Source organism: Galleria mellonella, unplaced genomic scaffold, assembly GCF_026898425.1.
Source record: "Galleria mellonella isolate WM207_F2 unplaced genomic scaffold, CSIRO_AGI_GalMel_v1 utg117, whole genome shotgun sequence".
NCBI classification, from domain to species: domain Eukaryota; kingdom Metazoa; phylum Arthropoda; class Insecta; order Lepidoptera; family Pyralidae; genus Galleria; species Galleria mellonella.
Genome location: NW_026441980.1, coordinates 934,752 through 948,956, shown reverse-complemented (window position 1 = coordinate 948,956; position 14,205 = coordinate 934,752). Strand labels below are relative to the sequence as shown.

The following is a 14,205-nucleotide window of genomic DNA, read 5'->3' as shown; positions in this document are numbered from 1 at the left end:
TACATATGCCCTGACCAAATTTTTTTTTGTTATTTAATAAAAAAAAAATATTTTCTTTCATACTAGATAATTATATTACTTTTTTAATGTTATATAGAGAGCCAAAACAATGTTTCGTTCATTATCGTCATCATCATATTAGCCTTTAACTGTCCACTGATGAACAATGATCTCCCTTATTGGCCTTATTAAGGGGTTTTGCCAATAGTTGCCATGCTTGGCAGGTGAGATAACAAACGCAGGTAAACTTTGATAATGTTAAAAGAGGTATACTGATGTCCATCCCTCGACCATTAAATTTTGTTTATGCACGGGCTAAATAACCATGTTATTTTATACCCAGTGTATTTAAATAAAAATTAATATTGTTTAATGAGATTTAAAATACTAACTCTTGAGTTTCGGGGGGAAAAGGATTGTTAGTAATGGAGCCAAATAGCCCCATTACTAGCAATATACTCTTTCAAGTCGAGCTCCACGCTATTCCCCCATTAAACCATTATGGTTAATATTTGTTGAATTCATTATGATAGGCTAACTGACCTGCTTTCATCCTCATCAGTCATCTATCACTAGTGCCCCGTATATACCATACCATTATCACCTATTAAAAAAAAAAACTCTTGAGTTTCAGCTGTAGAATTATAAAAGACAACTGTTTAAAAGAGCTTCTAAACAAGACTATTTAAATAAAGATGAACTTAATTTAAATATGAAACCAATAAAGAGATTGCATTACATAAATTATGGCAATTTATTTAAAGAGGAATAACACCTGAGTCTCAAACAAGACTATTTAAATAAAGATGAATTAAATTTGAATATGAAACCAATAAAGAGATTGCATTACATACATATATAGAAGTAATATTTCTTGACAGTAAACTTAATATCGTCATAGTCGTAGAATACTGACGGATCTGACAAAGATTACATATAAAGATCCGTCAGTATTCTACGACTGTGACGATATTACAGGTTTACATACTAAAATTCCTGGGGAGAAAGGGATTGTTATTAATGCGAACTATCAGTTCCATTGCTAGCAATACACCCTATCAAGTAACGTCCACGTGGAAACCATCGTGCTGAATTCCAGGTGTATTCATCATGACGACCTAACTGACCTGCCTTTTCATCTCACGTATCATCCTTCACTGGTGCACCGCCAGCGTATATCGTTAGCGCAGGCGGCGTTACCATTCCATTATCATTCATTGAAAAAATATATATTAAAATTCCTTATCTACACGCTTAAATTAGTACCACCACACGTGTAGTTCAACAAAATAAGCAGAAAATACATCTCAATATGTTAGTATAGATGATAAATCACGCAAAATACTTATCAAGACACTATCGGGTATTTTTTTTTTGATGGGTGAAAATGGTATGGTAACCCCGCCTGCGCTAACGGGATACGCTGGCGGAGCACCAGTGAAGGGTGATCGATGAGAACGAAAACAGGCCAGTTAGCCCATCATGATGAATTCATCAGGAATTAATCATGATAGTTTCCAGGGAGAACTGCGAGGAGGTCGACCTTGTTGGGTATATTGCTAGCAATAGGATTCTCAGTCTCCATTACTAACAATCCCTTTCCCATCGCTATTGGGTATTATACATCATAATTGTATTAGCTCAATAAAATGTAACGCCCACATGTCAATACGGTTCCGAGAGTGACACTCGGCGTTGTGTATTTAAATGTGTATATTTATCGAACTGGTATTGAACAATGTCAATGTTGACTGACCTTATATTCTTGTATTCGTACACGTCCACGAACGCCATTAGCAATACGTATAGTTAATTTACATTTAAAGTTTTAATAATTAACATGACATTGTTCGCACTATGTAGTGTCCCTGTTATGTCCATGGTACTGCTCATGTCTATAGGCGACGGTTACCACTCTCCATTAGGTGGGCCGTCAGCTTGTTTGCCATTCTAAATTGTATAAAAAAAAAAAAAAACAAAATACATTCCACTGAAATTACACAATCCAAAAACAAAATTAAAAACAATAATTAATACAATAGTAGAAGATAAAAGAAAGAACAATAAAATTTTGAAAACCCATTCGTGTTTCAACCGTGAAGCAGTTGTGTTTGTATGGCTGTGTTTCGGTATGAAGGGTGGGATATGGCGTGAATTTACAGGGTACAGAGGAATAACAGTCGTCAGGAATGGCAACGCAGGGGGGGTATTATGGGCGAAACAGTATACTCTGTTATGTCCGTGGTACTGCTCATGTCTATAGGCGACGGTTACCACTTTCCATCAGGTGGGCCGTCAGCTTGTTTGCCATTATAAGTTGTATAAAAAAAAAACACTAGATATTGCCCGCAGCGTTGCATGCACAATGTCGTGTTTCTCTTGTAAGTTAAAATTTTTACAAATCATTTCTTAACAAATATTAGAATATATAAATAATAATAATAATAATAATAATATAATTATAATAATAATAATATAATTATAATAATAATAATATAATTATAATAATAATAATATAATTATAATAATAATAATATAATTATTATAAATATTACTTTATTATATTACGCCAAAATTCAGCTCTCTAGACAAATCCCTTTTTCATGATAAATGTCAAACCTTTCATAAAACTATTTTTTTTTTTATTAAACTGTTTTGTTTCTCTCTCTCTTGTGCTAAATTACCAATTTGGAAGGAAATTACGAAATGGTGTAATTTTTTTTAATCGATAATAACAGAATTGTAACTCCACCGTCGCTAAATTAGTTTTTATGAATGATTTATGATTTTATAAGTATAGATTAAAATAAAAATAGATGTATTTACATATACATATAACATAGTATATACTTTTATATACTATTATTCACCAGAGGGAGACTTTGTAAAATTTTTATCTCATTCGTGTTTCAACCGTGAAGCAGTTGTGTTTACATGGCTATGTTTCAGTTTGAAGGATATTTGTATAAGTGAATTTATGAACAGAGGAATAACACCTCGAGTCCTCAAACAGCAACACATTGAATATCATGACAAAAGTATACTATGTCCATGGTACTGCTCATATCTATAGGCGACGGTTACCACTGTCCATAAGGGGGGCTGTCAGCATGTTTGCCATTCTAAGTTGTATAAAAAAAAAATAAGTATCGCTGCTTGCTAATACAACAAATACATTACACGTCCAAGCGGCTGCCTATTTACCTATGTTATTGATGAATTATTCATATGTATAAACTGTGCAAGGCAGCATTCACCTAATATCCTTGGTATATCTGTAACGGTACGTTCACTATCATAAAGTTAGAGTCGTATAGCTGTCTAATAAAGATAGATTAAATAAGAAATTAGATACTACCAGATTATACTACTCTTATTTACCAGAGGGAGACTTTGTACATAAGTGGTCTGCTTGGGAATTTCTGTTCTATTCGTATTTGTACCGTGAATCAGTTGTGTTTGCAGTACCATGGATATAACTTAGTATACTGTGTCACCTTTTTTATGGTGATAATGGAATGTAACCCTGCCTGCGCTATCAGTCATACACCGATGGGACATGTGTGTGATAATAAATATGAAAATGAATGTATGTAGTGATGGATGACTACTGCCATATTAATTTAATAGTCACTTTTTTGCATAGGAAATTCTATTATAACAAATTTAAATTTGGCAATGAATCGCTTAAAAAATCATATATTTCAAAAGAACAAAAGAAATAAACAAAAAATGGCCATTAGTTTACAGTCTAAGAAAAAGAGCATAAATCTCTTTAATATGACATGCAATGTATTATATTTTGTGTGTATATTTTTTTATATGTTCCGACCACTCACCGGAACGACGATTACAGTTGGCGGTGAATGACCGGTGTAATAGAAAGGATCATAATGTTTGGGGTTTTTGAAAGACGGTAGGTATAGTATAGACTTACATCAAAACACAAAAAGGTTAAAGTTTTTTTTCGAATTTGTTTCGAAATTTTTTAATCACTCAATAATTTATTTTAATTAATTTTTAACTATCTGTACCCCGTTGATTCGCCCGTGGTCATGTTGTCATGGTCAGTAGCCTGTAACCTTTCTCAAGAAATGAGCTATCAAATACAAAAAGAATTTTTAATTCCATCACATTCATTCCAGAGATTTTTTTTGTAATGGGTAAAGATGGAATGGTAATCCTACATGCGCTATCGATATACAATATACCAGTGAAGAATGACAGGTGATGATGAAGGCAGGTCAGTTGGCCCCTAGTGACTAATTGAACAAGAATTAACCACTATAGTTTTCGAAGGAACCGAGTGAAGGTCGACCTGATAGATATTCCCCCTTCCCCTATTCCAAAGACTGGCGCGTTCAAACAAACAAATTCTTTCGCTTTAGTATCTAATAATCTATCTAATATATCTAATATACTTAATCTATTAAAATTCACATTACCTAATATTTATTGCATAAACAAATTAATGTCACGTGATGGTCTACTAATTATAAATATAAACGCTCTTTACTCTAATTATTCTAAATTAAAATGCTGCGATGAAATACTTTCATACATGCCTTGAAAACTACGAACTCACATTTGGATAATTTCTTTTATATTATTTTAACAAATAAATAAAAGGACACAGATATAAATTTATTCACTCTCAATAATTGTCAAAAAAAAGCAAAAGTGAAAAAGAAGTTAATGTACAGAACCAATAAATAATAATTCTTAACCGATTTTAAAAAAAATCACATATAGAAACACAATTATCAGCAAATAATATAGGCATATTTTATTTAAAAAAAAAAAAAAAAAACACCGTATGAAGCCGAGGCTGATGTTTTTGATGCCAAATTTATAGCATTGCAAAAAAAAAACTAATTCAAACGTGATTAAATTAATACTGACTAGTTCGCTATTGTTATTTTAAAACAAAGATGAACAGCGCAGATTTTTACTTATTTATTTTATTTATATTTTATTGTACATACTAATAATATAAACAGATATTAGACAGTGGAAAACAAATGTACAAAAGCAAGTTTAATTCTACAAGAGTTCTCTTACAGTAAACACAAAATGGATAGGAGTATCAATGTCAGCCTCAATGATTCTAAGACATTTAAATTTAAAATATATATCGGTAGATATTTAGATTTAAAGTATTTAAATTTAGAACATGTGTCTAAAAGTAGATTTTACTTGGTAACAAGCAGAATGTTCTCTAAAAAAATTTCTCTAATCTTCACACCACGGGAATAAATCCAGTAGATTGCAAAAAAAAAAGTAAAAATCGCTTATATAATAATAGAACTGCAGAAAAATATTTACATAAATTTAGAACTAACTTCTTTCTTTCTTTCTTCTTATTTTAGAATTTAAATTTTAATATATCTCATAGATTATCGCGCCGTGTGTGCCCCGGCATAGAATGGGCCGCCCCTAACTTTCCCGTGGGTGTCGTAAAAGGCGACTAAGGAAGGGCGAGGGATGGGCAGCAGCATCCCTCTTAAAACATCTCTAAAAGCCTAACTGCGGTTGCCATCCTCCTGCCAAGGGTAGCAATTACTACTATGGAGAAGGCTTATGTCCAGCAGTGGACAGTTAACGGCTGAAATAATAATAATAATAAAAAAATTAGATAATCAGCCAAAGACTTTCAACCACAACACAACATATAATTTGCAAACAGTAAAATCCAAATAAAAACTTTCATAATGTCTACCTATTCAGCTCTCGGATCAGTGACCTGTGCGTGCGCACTAGTTTTTTATCTCGAGCAAATCGGTCGCGGTTTTCAACGTAACTCGACGGTTTTTCTGCTTGTGATGTCGTTGATTGGTACCGCCATCACACGACTTTAGATTGTCTATTTGATTATTAGATACTCTATTTGATGATTAGATAGCATTATATAGATAGATAAATAGATACCATTATGTGTTTTTATCGTAAATCAGTTGTGTTTGCTACCAAATAAATTTCATTTCATTTCTAATTTCATTCCATTTATTTTAAATATTTACAAATTAAGGTACCTCTACTGAAAGGCCTCGCGTTTATCAGGTTATGTGTTCATGAACGAAGTCGCTTTTTGCGTATTAAAACGCACATGTTGAAAAATATTATCTTTTTTTTTTTATACAACTTAGAATGAGCAAACAATTGTACTGACGGCCCACCTGATGGAAAGTGTATTAAGTAACCGTCAGAGTAAAATTTACTGACTGTAAAAATAATTATCAAAATATAGACATTCTACAACGCAGCACCATGGACATAACAGAGTATACTGTTTTGCCCATGATACCCCCCATGCGTTGCCATTTCTGAGGACTCAGGTGTTATTCCTCTATACCCTGTAAATTCACTGCCATATTTCACCCTTCAAACCGAAACACAGCCATGCAAACACAACTGCCTCACGGTAGAAACACGAAAGGGACAGAGGCTTGCCAAGCTAACGATATTTACTAATAATAAAACGTACAAAGTCTAAATGCCACTGTGTTAGGTGGACTGGAAGAGATCTCTTTTAGAGATAAGTTCGCCTTTGCTAAAACTGGTCTGGAGTTAAAACAGTACGATGATAAACTTTAAAGAAAACAACCGAATTGTAAACGTTTTTTTTTTTTTAAGTCGATCGATAAAAGAGTCGCAAAATAATTCAAGCATTCGTGTAATATGAGTTTGTTTGTTCATTTATTGGTTTATTTCTTACCGCCTGAACGGTTTGACTGACACTATGAGATTTGATATACACGTACCATACGAGATGGAGGAGAACATAGACTACTTTCATGCTAGTCGGTGAACAAATCCCAGGCCACGCGGACGAAGCCACGGATGCAAACTAGTTTAAAATATTTCAATTTAGAACGAGAAATCGTGTCTCCTGCTAGCATATTTTGCATCGTATAAACCATTTTTTGCTCCACAAATAAAATTTGATAATAATATTCACAAAGACAAACGAGATACTAAGAATGACAAGCGAACTAATGGAAAGTGGTAACCGTTACCTATAGACATGAACAACACCGTGGATATAACAGAGTATACTGGGGGGAAGGGGATTGTTAGTAATGGAGACTGAGAATCCCATTGCTAGCAATATATTCAACCAGGTCGCCCTCTTCGCGGTTCCCCCTGGAAACTATCATGGTTAATTCCTGATGAATTCATCATGATGGGCTAACTGGCCTGTTTTCATTCTCATCTATCACCCTTCACTGGTGCTCCGCCAGCGTATCCCGTTAGCGCAGGCGGGGCTACCATACCACTTTCACCCATCAAAAAAAAAAACAGAGTATACTGTTATGCCCCTCATGCGTTGCCATTTTTGAGGACTATGGTATTATGACTTCATATCTTGTAATTTTCTACCATATTCAAATTGAATCATAGCTCTATGCTCTCAGCTATTTTTTATACCACAGAGGTGGTAAACAAGCATACGACTCACATGAGATTAAGCAGTATTTTTTTTTAAACTTAGAATGGCAAACAAGCTGACGGCGCACCTGATGGAAAATGGTAACCGTCGCCTATAGATGTAACATAACAGAGTATACAGATACCATAGTCTATAACGCCTGTAATACCAGGATCATTACGTGCTGATCCTCAAGAAACTCAGCTGCTGCAAAGGTACCACGCAGATGTTTTCTATAAAAAGATTATTGCAGTAATTATCAATGGAGCAGCACCTAAAAGTGGGGGGAAGGGATTGTTAGTAATGGGAACTATTAGTCCCATTGCTAGCAATATAACCTGTCAGGTCGACCTCCACGTGGTCCCCCCAGAAAACCATCGTGCTGAATTCCAAATGTGTTCATCACAATGAGCTAACTGACCTGCGTTTTTATTCTCATCTATTATCTCTTACTGGTGCCTAAGCCTTGTCAGATCGACCTCCACGCGGTTTACCTGGTAACCATTGTGATTAATACATCTTGCATTCGTCACAATGAGCTAGCTTTTTATTTTATTTATTGTAGTATTGTGGTTGGTTAGTTGCTAGATACTAACAATTATCTTCGTTGATGTAATAACTACTATACATTTTGTCTATTTTGGAATCCTGCAATGTGGAGGAGGGCGTTGATATTCGCGACACAGTTTTATACTTCTGCGGATATCATCGTTTTTCAATAATATTGTAACCAATGTTTTTGTTCCAAATAAATTATTATTATTATTATTTTATGCAAACTTTATTACTCAGCTATAGCTGGTATATACGCTACTTTATATATTTATATACTTTATATACTGCACTTACGGGCCGAGACCAAGTAAGTGCAGTGTGTGAGTTTTTGTGTGTGTGTGTGTGCGCGCCCATGCATGCATATGCATGTGCATGCTCACCTATGGCTATGTGTATGCAACTATTACATGTTATGTCTCTGTGGTATTATTAAATGTTTCGTTTTCTATTTGCAGGAATTTTCGAACAATTCTGCATGTATTCAATATTACAGCTTTTTGTAGTGTTGTATATAGTGTTTTACGCAGGTCTATTTCTTTCAGGCTATGGTGTAAATGTTTGGGTATAACACCTGTGGTTGAGAGGACAATAGTAATAATTATTATTATTATTATTAATGAGCTAACTGAAAAGGCAGGCCTTTTCATTCTCATCTATCATCTCTCAGTGATGCCCAGATTTTGATGATTAAAAAAAGTACCATAAAGTAGCACCCGTTTACGAGTATGACGAATTATTAATATAAATACTAAATCATAAATAGGTATTCGTGTCGTAGATATAGCGTAGTGTTTTTAAGTCAATGATGAAAGCGTGTCAGACCTTTATTAAAGTATCGAGTCATGCATGGCAGGCGCTGCTAGCTTAGATAATAACTACTTACTTTACTGTTGGCCGTTTGTATGTTTCCATACTAAAAAAATAAAAGAATGAAATAAAATTATAAATGTAATTTCAAACTAAGTTTAGATTTTGTTCTACAAAAATATTAATTATTATATATATATGTGTATGTATAGTGTAGCCCCGAAATAGAATGGGCCACCCTTTCCTTTCCCGTGTGTGTCGTAAGAGGCGACTAAGTGAAGGCGTGGGACGAAAAATCTCTCTGAAAAATCGCCAAAGCCTAACTGCGGCTACCAACTGGGAAGATTGGCAATAGGGAAGGCCTATATCCAGAAGTTAATGGCTGATGTTAACGATAGAAGCAAATCCAAACGATTGTAAAAAGATTTTTTTTTAATTATTCCAAAATTGGCGACGTTATAACGCCACACAAACACACACACACACATATACATAATTACAAAATAATAGAAAACCTCCCACTTTTAGAACTATAAGATGAGCAAGTTACATCAATTTTAATTTATCCAAAAATCATAATATAACTACTCACGTACCGCATTTTAACTACGAGTATGGCAGAGGCATGATACTTCAAATCATTACCTATGTGCAGTCAGCTAATTATCGCTAGAAACGTGAGGTTTCTAAACATCGCGTGTCATGACGCCGCCATCTGTGTCATGACGGCATGACAATGACTTTTCCTACGTTTCTTATGCGCATATCGACTTGTACGCTTATAAAAATACATGACTGTGATATATTAGTGGTAAACAGGGGCATTTTATTTCGCAAAATAAAAACACACACGTCGATGACGTATGAGATTCTTTGTAAGCTATATGAAATAGATTTAAAATTTTAGTAATTATCAAAATAGATTCATTTATTCGAACTATAATAGGGGTAACCCCCTTTTAAGGGAAGCCTATATTCAGTAGTAGTCAATTTACTGTTAATATAAGGTCCATGACGATTTAATTAAAGTACAAATAAATCATATACCCGAGTATTTTCAATAAAAAAATATAATTTGTAATATCGAACAGAGTATACTGTTTCGCCCATGATACCCCCCCATGCGTTGCCATTCCTAAGGACTCAGATGTTATTCCACTGTACCCAGTAAATTCACGCCATATCCCACCCTTCAAACCGAAACACAGCCATGCAAACACAACTGCTTCACGGTTGAAAGACGAATGGGACAGAGGATATACCCTATTATGTACAATACAAGAATCTACTCATTACTATATAGTATATAGTTATTTCAAAATAATAATATATGTAGACATATGTACAAAATCAAATGGCCGCCTGTAGTCCTTGTGGCAATCTATCTAGTAGCAATTTACAGTGATGTCGAAAGACATCTCAGTGTACATATATGAATTAAAAAGTATAGCACATTATATGAGTACTTGGACATTCTGATATTTTGCATTTAATATGCCGTCGTCCTCCGTGGCGCAGCGGTCAACACGCCTGCCTGCGACGTGGAGGTCCCGGGTTCGATCCCCGGCCAAGTCATGATGGAAAACTTTTCATATATATGTAATATTTTAATATCAAACCCATTTCAAATGATATTTTGCATTTAATATAATTAAATATTAATTCAGTAATATACAAATGAGAAGTATTCATTTACGAGTTTGTTTAAAGATGACATATGTAAATTTTAATGTAGATAGATAGATGCTCTTTATTGTTTCCTCCAATAGTAAACTTATAAATATAAACAATTACAAGAAATAATCACAATGAGAAAACAATGGGCGACCTTATTGCTAAAAGCGATCTCTTCCAGGCAACCTTTGGATGGAGAGGAGTAACTATAGACAGTTTGATCGAAGGCACAATGAAAATACTGTTATTTCTAAAATATAGAGATGTGATACATGTAATAATGTAAATATATATCCCTACTTATTATATATATATATATATATATATATATATATATATATATATATATTAATGTATGAAAATGGATTGGTAACCCCGCCCGCGCTATCGGTATACACCGACGAGACACCAGTGGAAGATGATAGGTGAGAATGAATGCAGGTTAGTTGGCCCACCATGATGAATTCGACAAGAATTAACCATGATAGTTTCCAAGGGGAACCGCGTGGAGGTCAACTTGAGATGGGGTTATTAGACCCCCTTAGATATATATTTTTTAAATAATATATATATATATATATATATATATATATATATATATATGTATGTATATTTTATTAAAAAAATATTTCTATTCTATAGATCAATAAATAAAGATCTTTATCTGCAATCTACGTCAATTTAAATCATTTCGAGTTCGTACGATCTTTAATTTCAGCTGGTTGCATAAATTGGTGGATATTGCACAAATATGAAACACATTACATTACAGTGCATATAATGAGTATAATATACTGTGAAAGTAATTGTTCGAATGACGGCAATGAATAATGTTTGTAATATGAGTTCATAATTATAGTAAAAAATCTAATAACATCTAGTCACCTTTTTATACAGTTTTGTATGACAAACAAACCGATGGAGTGATTGAAAGTAAGTGGCCTGTAATTGGCCAAGTGGATCTGGTACAGAATGGTCCTTCCTTCCCCGTGGGTGTCGTAAGACGTATATATATATATATATATATATATATATTATTTATTGCAATACAACATACAGTAACAACAATAAGTTAATAACAATGTTAGCAAAGGCGAACTTATCTCTAAAAGAGATTTCTTCCAGTCAACCTAACACTATGGCATAGAAAGCAGTGAGTGGGCAGTAGCAGTGCTAAACAGAAATTAAAATAAATATTTACATATACAAATTCTTTTAAATCGTCAATTTTATATTTTTGTACTGCTGGATTCAGGATGTAATCTGCTGAGAAGAACCCGCAATGAACTCAACAGTTAATTAAAAAAAAAAGATAATTTTATGTGACTACGATTAGAATTAAGTATTTAAATTAAATTTTTACCGTTAGTATTGAAGATTACTTTATATATATATTTAATTTCACTGCCCTTCAATTAATAAATTCACAGCACAATACAAGTGGGATAGATGTACCCATGTAACTGATTTTTATACAAAGTCTCCCACTGGTATTGTAAATATGCTTATTACCAGCTTCATTGTATTTCTTATACTCAGAGCTGTTTATAATTACTCAAATACAATAACATACTTTAAAGATTATGTCAGAAAATGGCCATAACCTTTGATAAGCACATATCATTAATCACTATCAACTACATAATGGCCGTACCTATAAACCAAACTAAGTATTTTAACTATTAACCAATCTTTCAATCAAACACGACATATCCCATCGACAGTTTGAGCTATTTTTCCCTTTACTGGTACAGTAATAAAGTTTATAATAGAATGATCACAACTCACAATAGATAGAAAGCGGTCGTCCTTGTAGGTAAAAGCGATCCAGAGTGAAAGTGGCTAATCTATTATTAGTGTCGGTGGTATGTTTATATATAGGAATCGAGATATTTTTCTAATGACCTCATTATGGCCAGCTTTCTCCTGAGGGATTCGATAATTTTTTATGGCATTTAAGTTACTGGGTGAGGAAATAACTAACTATCTTAGTTATCAGCACCCGTAAACAAGTGGTAAACATATTCCATCACTGCTTAATATAGGCCTTCCCCATAGACTGCCATAAGGAAAGGTTTCGCATTTGCATCCAATGATTCCCTGATATATATTTAAGGTAGTCACTGCATCTAGGAGGGGGGGGGTCGTCCTACATTGCGTTTATAAATACAGGGTCACAATGTTGGGGGAAAGGGATTGTTAGTAATGGAGACTGAGAATCCCATTATAATTGGATCACATACTCGTGTGTTTACATTTTCATAAAAATCTTAACAGACTCTGGATACGTTTTGCAGATGTTTTCTGCGTCTCCTGTAAATGTTTGTTTTATTATCATTTTTTATACAACTTAGAATGGCAAACAAGCTGACGGTCCACCTGATGAAAAATGGTAACCGTCGCCTATACACATGAGCAGTACCATGGACATAACAGAGTATACTATTTCGTCCATGATACTCCCCATGCGTTGCCATTCCTGAGGACTCAGGTGTTATTCCTCTGTACTATTTTGTATAATAGATAGATAGATACTCTTTATTGTTTCCTCCAAAAGGTTACAATAGTAAACTTATTATAAATATAAACAATTACAAGAAATGTTCACATTAAGAAAACAATATGATGATTAGAAAATTTTATGGGCGATACTAAGAAGTCATGTCTTACTAATATTTACTTATCCTCTCTCTCTCGTATCTCTTAAACTATTATTTAAATAACTGAATAATAATTTCGCATAATTACTATTTTATAGATCACCGTAAATTCATTTATAATTATATTTACTTAAATTTACAACAACAAAAAAAAAATATTCTGATTGTTCCTTAGAATAAAAATTTTACTGCGAACTCAAATTCAGATTTCATTTTTCTTCATACGCTTTCTGTTTTTACCTAATGGTTAGCAGGTAGAGAATACCATATGGCATTAAGCTCGCCATTTGTACAAAATTTTATTGTGCAATAAAGAATAAATAAATAAATAAAAATAGATCTAAAGAAATAACGCCTGTGAATCGTTTCCATTAGCTTGGATTAAATCGACAAACAAAATTATATATTTTTTTTGTTAAAGAACGTCGATAATAAACGTTAATGGAACACATCTTCGCTGTAAATTATTCAAACTACTTGTAATAACATAAGTAAATAATGTTTGAGGAAGACTACGCTTCCTGCGCCCGCGCACACAATGAAAGTTCCGGGGTTTTTGTGCTGGCTCGTTACCTTTGCTGTAACACTAATTATAACTTAAAGTTAATAGTTAAATTTCGTTAAATATGCCCTTTGTAAGGTGTGAATTTTAAATTTAATATTTGCTACTATATTATAAATAGATATATAACTAAGAAAATTGATAATGTTAATAGATACAATTATAAGGAATAAATTATGTGTAAGGTTTAAGTATTATAAGGCTTATTAATAAACACTAAAATTTTTTATGCGTTTAGGCATATTTTTATACTTATCTATTAAGGATTTACCTCAAAAAAAGGGACAAAATGTTTTAATAACTATAGTAAGTTTATTGGAAAATTTTAGATTTGTATATGGTACACCTAACGTGGTTCTCTTGGATGTTCAGTTCAAACATATAATAAAAAAAATATTAATTTATTTATATTTAAAACTATATTTTTAAATATAAAATAAAACTATTATATATACATTATATTATATTAACTATTGTGGGATATGGCGTGAATTTACTGGGTACAGAGGAATAATACC

General features: G+C 33.1%; 1 protein-coding gene across 1 annotated transcript in view; it reads right to left on the bottom strand.

Annotated features, from left to right (window-relative positions):
* Nucleotides 1-14,205, bottom strand: part of LOC113513488 (probable serine/threonine-protein kinase dyrk2) — a 171,415-nt gene that overhangs the window by 62,366 nt on the left and 94,844 nt on the right. The gene's annotated exons all lie outside the window — the stretch shown is intronic.